Consider the following 9,521-nt stretch of genomic DNA (forward strand, 5'->3'; position numbering starts at 1 on the left):
CACACACACACACACACACACACACACACACACACACACAACTAAAAGAAGAGCTCCTAAGATCTAAAAGGCGGCCCACGCTGAAGCCTGGGGAGGGGACCGAAGGTCCAGGGCATCGAGTTCTAAAGCTGTCGCCCAGAGCAGGGCACTGCTGAGGGCTGCCCCCGCTTCGGGGGGGCCACATGCTGTCAGACCCAGGGCAGAAGCCCCACTTCTGAAAGCCTCACGCCGGCCGCTGACCACGGCGCTAGGGGCAAGGACGAGCCCGGGCCAACTGGAGCTCTGCCCTGTGATCACTGCCCACGGGAGTGTGCCCGCAGGTCTCAACGCTGCTCGCCACCGCCAATTGCTCCCTTTTCTTTCCAGTTCCGTCTCGGTGGAATTTTCCTGATCCCAGAGAGAGAAATAGGATGCTGGCAAATGGAAGCCTTTTGAAACCTGTTCCCTCAGGTGAGGACACCTGGGACGGGACACCTGAGGCAGGATGGTGGAGGGCAACGATGAAGAACGAGCCTCTGGCTGTACCTAGCACGCCCGCCCGCCCGGAAAAAGCCTGGAGCGCGGAGGCGGGATCTGAGGCCCGGAGGATCGAGGACACAGGAGGAACTGTTATTCTCAGGGGAGTCACACCAGAAAGACATCACGTTCTCCCACGGGGGGCGGGCGGGGGCGTGAGCACAGCTATTTTTACCAGAGGTTCCGCCCTGGGAGAAGCAGTGCTAGTTTTCCCACCTCAGAGGGGCTCTTCATGCCTAGAAAATCAGTCCTCCACAGCCCCCGACAAGTGGGGCCTGGGAACAGACACACTCTCTAATCCTATTGGAGAAGATCTTCAACTACCTGCTCTTCTTTTCTTTGTTTTCTTTAATCCTCACCCGCGGATATTTTTCCCATTGACTTCTAGAGAGTGGAAGGGAGGGAGGATAGGGAGGCCTCTGGGCTTCGATGCCCCACACAACTGATGGGGACTCAGACAGAGGGGAGAGGCTGCGGGAGGCGGCCGGAGTGTGAGCCCAGAGGGCATCGGTGCTCACTGGGCCGCGTCTGACACCAAGGAGAAGTGGGGGTACGGTGGGGTGAAGGACCCACCAGAGTTCCAAAGCCCAGGGCAATGCTTTGGGCAACTCACTGCGCGGGTACCTTTGTAAAGGTCAGAGGAGGCTGTGAACGTCCACCCTCCACGCCCGCTGTGAGGATCCAAGGGGCTGAGGTGGGCGCCACCCTTTCTCAGTGACCGGGCGTGACACTGATGGGAGGCACCGCACGGACAGCAGGTGCCGGCGTGTGAACAGTGTGTGATCACATGCGAGGCGAGAACGAGCACCGGGAGTAATCTACCCCTCTTCCTTAGCTCTGGATTCGGGACGTCACTTTTTTTGTTTTTTGTTTTGTCTTGACGTTCCTACCCGTTTGGTCAATTCACCCATTACTAAAACGAACCTAGGAGACGCCAGGCCTGGCAGAGCTGTGACAAAGCACAGAAAGATGCGACTCTGAGGGCATCTGGGAGCAAGACGCCCCCTCCCAGGGCCCAGGTGGAACACGGCCCACTCGCCGCCCTTTGCATTGTGTGTGAGGCCGTGGAGGTGGGCCCCTCGGCTCCGGGCCTCACCTGGGAGAGGCCGCCGGGACTGAGCCACACGTGCTGGTCTCAATCCTGCCCTTTCCCTCGGTGCCCAGGCATGAGAGTGTAACCCAGGGTCACTGGCACGGGAACCAGGGGGTGTGTGAGTAGCACGGGAACACCGCCATTTCCAAGTAAATCCACACAAAACCCAGCAGAGCGGGAAGAGCACGCAACCAACCGAGAGAACAGGCGTGCAGCAACGGGAAGGAGAAAGGAGGCTCATCAGGTGGGCCCCTCGCTGACAATTACGAGGCAGCAGGAGGTGCTTGGTCTTAGGGGAGCCGTACCCACATGTCAAGCCCCACAGCCCTGTGCCGGGTCCTAGCGCCGTGTGTTAGTAAGAACGCCGCCAACATCTGCGTGGCCCCTGCCTCCCGGCTGGGTGCTGTCTTCATTGGATTAAATAACCCGCCGCAGAGATGAGCGGACACAGTCTGCTCTGGGCCTCCTGGGAGGTCATGTCCACGCTACGGAGCCACCCAGAGAGGGCACTGGGCCACGGGGCAGCAGCTTGGTCTGCCCTCTCTAGGAAGGTCAGCATGCTCAGGGGAGGGTCTTCCGTGCACGGCCAACGCAAGCAGGTGCAGGCGCCGAGGGTTAAACGTGAGGTTAGTGCGCGTGGCGTCACCCGCGGGCTGGAGGTGTGCTCACCGAGGGCCTGGATGCCCACTGCAGCCAGTGTGTTTTGGTACAGAAAGTCTGGAGGATAAGAACGGACAGGGAGAGTGTTTGGAACACATCAGTGCCCGGCCCCGGAACCCCGGCATCGGAGCGGCGTGGACAGGATGCCACAAACCCGCGGGAGCCGGCGTGGAGACGCCTCTGAGGTCCACTGTCCTGGGAAAGCCGTAAGGTGCGAGCCAGGCTGCGTGGCGCGGCCCCACGCGGGTGTAGGTGCACGCACGCGCACCACTTTCCGGAAGGTTACAGAACAGATGTGAACACTGGGGCTGGTGGCCGGGGAGGGGGAGACAGTGTCTTTTCGTTTTAGAGCCCTCTCCACTGCTGAGCTGTCTAGTTCACCACCTATAGCTAGTGTTTGGATAATGACTTTTTAAAAAGGGGGGTTGGGACCTCCTTCATCTGTTGCCATGACCTGTGGCGAGAGAGACGAGCCAGGCTGTGGTTTCTCAGACGAAATTAAACGCTGTTCATCTCCCCCGTCGCCTCAGAGCTGCTCTCAGAAAGGCCAGTCCCGGTCAGGAGGCTGCGGTTTTGCTGATGGGTTTGCTGACGGACACGGGCTGTGAGCCACACGGTACGTGAGTGGGTTCTTGTGGGTGCGAGAGCCACGTGTGTCTGAGGGCTGAGACCTCACTGACCCTGGGCTTGTTCTATGGAATGACAACATGCCCTCCATTTGGTCCTCCTTTACTATTATTATTTAAAAAATATTTTTACTGATTTCAGAAAGGGAGAGAGAGAGAGAGAGAGAGAGATTCTCTCTCAGTGATGAGAGAGAATCATTGATCGCTGCTTCCTGCACGCCCTACACTGGGGATCGAGCCCACAACCTGGGCATGTGCCTGGACCGGGAATCAAACTGTGACCTCCTGGTTCATAGGTCGATGTTCAAACATCAGCCCCGCCGGCCGGGCTGGCCTTCCCTTATACTAATGGCCAGCTCCGGCTGATCAGGCTCCTTTCCCAAGAAAGGCTGCTGCAGTGACCACTGTGTCGCAGCCTTTACTTCAGACACTGGGAGCCTGTCCGCTCGCACGACGCCAGGCACACAGGGCCCGCCGCGCCCGCCACTCCCACGGGAGCTCCTTGCGGCTTGCAACAGACCTGCTGGCCTCTGTGGGTCTTTATTCTAAAGGCCACGCTGCTTCCTGTGTCTCTTTCCAGCAGAAATATCTTTGGGAGAGTAATTATCCAGGAAAAGGAAGCCTTCTTGCCTCTAATTAGCCAAGTAGAAGATGCTGTCGTAGGCTGGTCAAAGGCTTCCAGGCGCCCTCCGTGCGTCAGGATGTGGCCGAACCTCTGGCCCTGATGGCTGTGCGTGTTCCTACAGTGCCGGCGAAGCTCCCTGCGTCCCGGGACTCTCACCTTTAATTAGTGTCACGGCTGCCGGTTCCACGGAGAGCCCAGGACAATGCACCTCCCGCTGCCCGGGACCTGATTGGACGCAGCCCAGGCTGCCTCCGTGTGATGGCTCGGACAGCCCCGTGGGGGCGCCCCCACCGGGACAGGGGCAGGACACGGGCCTGGAGTGCCCTTCGTTTTAGGCACCAGATGTGAAGAGGCAGTAGGTTTGCCACTTACTCTCCAATGACTTAGAAAAACATATGCGTGCACACGTGTGCATGTGTGTGTGTGTGCGTGTGTGTGTGTGTGTGTGTGTGTCCCCTTCAGAAATTAAATATTCACCTTTGCTTGAGTGACCTCTTTGTTAAACCTAAAAATAAAAAAGGCACCTTCCTCCGTGGGATCTTCTGATGCGGCCGGTTTTTGATGACTGTGCGTTTTTCGCTCAGAACATCAGCCAAATGCTGAGCGGACGGTCGGGCGCCTGTGGCAGAGGCTCCTTGGGGCTGGGTTCCTTGGAGGGAAATGAGAGCAGCTTGCTGTTGCCCTTTTCTATAACGAAGGAGAGTTCTGTGCGGCCTCATCTCCAGGGAGGCAGAACGGCTGTTTCTGTTCCTGCTTTTAATTTACAAAACCACCCAGGTCACAGCGACCACCCCTCGCGCCTGAAAATCACCTCCACCGTCACAAGTGCACGTGGGGGCCTTTCGGGGACACGGGCCTCCCCACAATGGGCCGCCGCGTGCAGGCTGTCCCTTCGGCTGAGCCTTTCCCCACAGCCCCCCTGTGCCTGGGTGCGAGCTCCAGACCCGCCACCCTCGGGGGAGACGGCCACCGTCCCACACCTGACTCGGTCGCTCTCCTCCCTCTGCTCCACCGTATGTGCGGCCTTAAAGAGAACCCAGGCCCTGGCCGGTGGCTCAGGCGGTTGCGTGTCGTCCCATGCACAGGGAGGCGGCCAGCTCGATTCCTGGTCAGGGCACATGCCTGGGTTGCGGGCTCGGTCCTTGGTGAGGGGTGTGCAGGAGGCAGCTGATCAATGTTGCTCTCACATCTATGTTTCTCTCTCTCTCTCCATCCTTCCTCTCTTTCTCTCTAAAAATCAATTAAAAAACTATTTTACAAAAAAGAGAGAGAATCCAGGCCACGGCCTCACTGTAGGTCCCAACTGTCATGTCACCGAGCCATGAAAAGTCCTGTCCGGAGCCTGTGGATGGATCCACTGCACATGATGTGTCCCTATCCGGGGGTCTCCGCCTTCCCGGGCCCTTGGGTCTCGTTTCAGCAATGTCACTGTGGTCAGCAGGAAGATGAAGAAAGACGGGGCACCATGGGACCCCGGTTCCTCTAGGTGAGCTCTGTGTGGTCGAGCGACAGAATCCTCTGCTCGCTTAGGGAAGTCAGGGATTTGGGGATCATCTTTCATTGGAGGTTCAAAAATAACAAATATAACAAACACCGGCCCCCAGCGGCCCCCTGGGTAATGTGGGGATTGGGGTGTTACTGAGGCCTTTGCAGTACCCAAAGGCTCAAGCTCACAGGGAGCCAGGAGCGAGGTCCTTCATCCGCTCAGCCTCAGGGAAACTGAGTCGCCAGCGCTTGCTCCAAAAGCACCGGGCAAACTCCAAGACGGACGAGCTCCATCCGCCAGGGCTGCCGGCTGGACGCAGGAGAGAGGGGCTCTGGGAGGGGCTGGCTGCACGGGCTAAGTCAGCCTCTGGCCGCAGTGCGGCGGCGGATTGGTTTTTCCAGCAGTAACAGCGCAGCTGGTATTGCTGCATATTTGCAGGAACAAAACCGCCTGTGTTTTCTCCGTAAACTCTTTAGACCTTTTAATGACAACATCGCAGGATAACAGCCTGTCTCCTCGGTCAGTTCTTCCCGCTGCTGTGTCCACCCAGCGCACGCTGCAGCCGGGACAACACCTGGACTCAGGTGGCTCTCTCCTGTCGCTGGCGTGTGGTCTTTCTGCTCCAGGCACCACAAGGTCAGAGGTCAGCGTGGTGCTCCCTGCACCCGAGGCTCAGAGCCAACTCTGCCCACCGAGAGCGCAGGGGGACGGAGCCGCTGAGGGACCAGCACTTTCCTGCACACGTGTCATGTGTGTGTGTGTGCGTGTGTGTGTGTGTGTGTGTGTCCCCTTCAGAAATTAAATATTCACCTTTGCTTGAGTGACCTCTTTGTTAAACCTAAAAATAAAAAAGGCACCTTCCTCCGTGGGATCTTCTGATGCGGCCGGTTTTTGATGACTGTGCGTTTTTCGCTCAGAACATCAGCCAAATGCTGAGCGGACGGTCGGGCGCCTGTGGCAGAGGCTCCTTGGGGCTGGGTTCCTTGGAGGGAAATGAGAGCAGCTTGCTGTTGCCCTTTTCTATAACGAAGGAGAGTTCTGTGCGGCCTCATCTCCAGGGAGGCAGAACGGCTGTTTCTGTTCCTGCTTTTAATTTACAAAACCACCCAGGTCACAGCGACCACCCCTCGCGCCTGAAAATCACCTCCACCGTCACAAGTGCACGTGGGGGCCTTTCGGGGACACGGGCCTCCCCACAATGGGCCGCCGCGTGCAGGCTGTCCCTTCGGCTGAGCCTTTCCCCACAGCCCCCCTGTGCCTGGGTGCGAGCTCCAGACCCGCCACCCTCGGGGGAGACGGCCACCGTCCCACACCTGACTCGGTCGCTCTCCTCCCTCTGCTCCACCGTATGTGCGGCCTTAAAGAGAACCCAGGCCCTGGCCGGTGGCTCAGGCGGTTGCGTGTCGTCCCATGCACAGGGAGGCGGCCAGCTCGATTCCTGGTCAGGGCACATGCCTGGGTTGCGGGCTCGGTCCTTGGTGAGGGGTGTGCAGGAGGCAGCTGATCAATGTTGCTCTCACATCTATGTTTCTCTCTCTCTCTCCATCCTTCCTCTCTTTCTCTCTAAAAATCAATTAAAAAACTATTTTACAAAAAAGAGAGAGAATCCAGGCCACGGCCTCACTGTAGGTCCCAACTGTCATGTCACCGAGCCATGAAAAGTCCTGTCCGGAGCCTGTGGATGGATCCACTGCACATGATGTGTCCCTATCCGGGGGTCTCCGCCTTCCCGGGCCCTTGGGTCTCGTTTCAGCAATGTCACTGTGGTCAGCAGGAAGATGAAGAAAGACGGGGCACCATGGGACCCCGGTTCCTCTAGGTGAGCTCTGTGTGGTCGAGCGACAGAATCCTCTGCTCGCTTAGGGAAGTCAGGGATTTGGGGATCATCTTTCATTGGAGGTTCAAAAATAACAAATATAACAAACACCGGCCCCCAGCGGCCCCCTGGGTAATGTGGGGATTGGGGTGTTACTGAGGCCTTTGCAGTACCCAAAGGCTCAAGCTCACAGGGAGCCAGGAGCGAGGTCCTTCATCCGCTCAGCCTCAGGGAAACTGAGTCGCCAGCGCTTGCTCCAAAAGCACCGGGCAAACTCCAAGACGGACGAGCTCCATCCGCCAGGGCTGCCGGCTGGACGCAGGAGAGAGGGGCTCTGGGAGGGGCTGGCTGCACGGGCTAAGTCAGCCTCTGGCCGCAGTGCGGCGGCGGATTGGTTTTTCCAGCAGTAACAGCGCAGCTGGTATTGCTGCATATTTGCAGGAACAAAACCGCCTGTGTTTTCTCCGTAAACTCTTTAGACCTTTTAATGACAACATCGCAGGATAACAGCCTGTCTCCTCGGTCAGTTCTTCCCGCTGCTGTGTCCACCCAGCGCACGCTGCAGCCGGGACAACACCTGGACTCAGGTGGCTCTCTCCTGTCGCTGGCGTGTGGTCTTTCTGCTCCAGGCACCACAAGGTCAGAGGTCAGCGTGGTGCTCCCTGCACCCGAGGCTCAGAGCCAACTCTGCCCACCGAGAGCGCAGGGGGACGGAGCCGCTGAGGGACCAGCACTTTCCTCATTCGCTTGGTCCTCAACTGCTTTGGGACAGAGTCGGCTGCGCAGTCCTGCGGCCACTTCTCCTAACCTCACTGTGCTTTCCTCTCCCTAGCGGCCCCATCTCCGCCCACCTGCACGCTGCTAGCTCCTTCCTCCCACACACAGGTCCCCGCGGGCTGCGGGCCACTGGCGGGCTGCGGCCTCTGCCCCAGGAATCCGGCTGTGAGCGCGTGAAGTCTCTCTTCCTTCTGACCAGGGCTCTCGCCGAACAGGCCTTTCCCTCGAAGCCGTCAGTGTCAAGGCCTCGGCCGTGCTTGCTGCTCCTGTTGGTGAGTTCTGGGCCGTCCTTCACAGCCAGAGGTGACTGGCTTTTTATTTAACTGGCACTTGGTTACAAACCAGACAGACAGCAGGGCCTCGGGAATAAACACACACGTACACACTCTGCCTGTGGCTCCACCGCCAGCGACTACGCCCAGTGATTCCCACGGCCCAGGGGCAACCTGCACTCCCGGCTGCCCCTCCGCGTCACGCTCTCGCTTCCCTGACGTCCGAGTTCAGGGCTGAGCATCCACGTAAGGGGGAAGCCCCTGCAAACCAGCACTCCCTTCTGAAAGTGGTGGGGACAGAGCTGTGTGTGAGGGGGGCTGGGCTGCGTCTCGGCTCGTTCTGGGAAGTGGGTTTTGCTGAACCCCCCGAGCCGGGGCAGCGTGTCTCTACGTTGCTCCTGCGAGAACGAGGCTGCGGGTACCACGTGAGAGTGCACCTCTCAGGTTCCACGTCAGGAGGCTACGTAACGATGAAAGGAACAACGGAAGATCCCCAACAGGGTTCTGCGGAGACGCCCCCAGCCCCACTCATCACTGTCCTCATCCCCCGCCCCCGTCAGACCAGGCTCTGTAGCCTGGAGCGCAGGGAGACTGGCTGAAGAGAAGGTGGGGCGGCAGGTGCATCAGGCCTCCACCTGAAACGATGATTCAGGAGAAAGGCAACTGACCTCATTAACGGTAGTGTTTCTTCAGTTCGTGCTAAAAATGCCTCGGCGCAATAAAACCCACGAACTGACCACCCATGGTTCTATTCTTGGAGTGGAGGACACGTAAGCACGTTCGGTGAGGATGCCGCGTGCCCCCCAGTCAGTAACTCAGCCACCCGGGGGGTCCCCTCTGCCTGTTTCGGGGTACCCTTTGGGAGGCAGATCTGGGCCGAACCAACCCAGGGACCGCTTCTGGAACCGACTGTGCAATAACGCCGCCCTGTCTGCATCGCCGGCCGAGGCGCTGGCCGAGCTGCAGGCATGGACCCACCCGGCTTTCAGACACGGGTGCCGAGAACAGCCCTCTAGGAGGCACCGCCACGCGGCAGGTGGGCGAGCGAGGAGGCTTGGAGGCAGTTTACCTCCAGAGATAGAAACATTCAGAAAGGCAAGAGCAGGCGCAGCTCACAGTCAGAGAGCTGGTGGTGGCAGCCCTCGAGGTGGAGCGATGGTGTGGCGGGTGAGGACACGGGTCCAGGAGCCAGCACACTGAGTCCGAATCCTGGTTCTACCACCTGTCGGCTGTGTGTCCTCAGGCAAGTTACTCAGCCTCCCTGAGCCTCAGTTTCCTCAACTGTTATTGGGAGCGACAGTATCCACCTACAGCAGTGGTTCTCAACCTGTGGGTCGCGACCCCTTTGGCGGTCGAACGACCCTTTCACAGGGGTCGCCTAAATACATCCTGCATATCAGATATTTACATGACGATTCATAACAGTAGCAACATTACAGTTATGAAGTAGCAACGAAAATAATTTTATGGTTGGGTCACAACATGAGGAACTGTATTTAAAGGGCCAGAAGGTTGAGAACCACTGACCTACAGGGTTGTTGTGAGGGTTCAATGAATGACTTTGTAAAGCCCTCAGGACAGGGCCCGGTGTATAGTATTTGTTAAATAAATGAAGAAAGTGGGGCCCTATAGGAAGAGTCTGAATAAAGG

The 9,521-nt window shown here is 58.4% G+C and overlaps 1 protein-coding gene across 1 annotated transcript in view; it reads right to left on the bottom strand.

Moving 5' to 3' along the window:
- Positions 1-9,521, bottom strand: part of PRKCA (protein kinase C, alpha) — a 283,500-nt gene that overhangs the window by 3,051 nt on the left and 270,928 nt on the right. The gene's annotated exons all lie outside the window — the stretch shown is intronic.

The sequence above is a fragment of the Myotis brandtii genome, unplaced genomic scaffold, assembly GCF_000412655.1.
Source record: "Myotis brandtii unplaced genomic scaffold, ASM41265v1 scaffold120, whole genome shotgun sequence".
Taxonomy (NCBI): domain Eukaryota; kingdom Metazoa; phylum Chordata; class Mammalia; order Chiroptera; family Vespertilionidae; genus Myotis; species Myotis brandtii.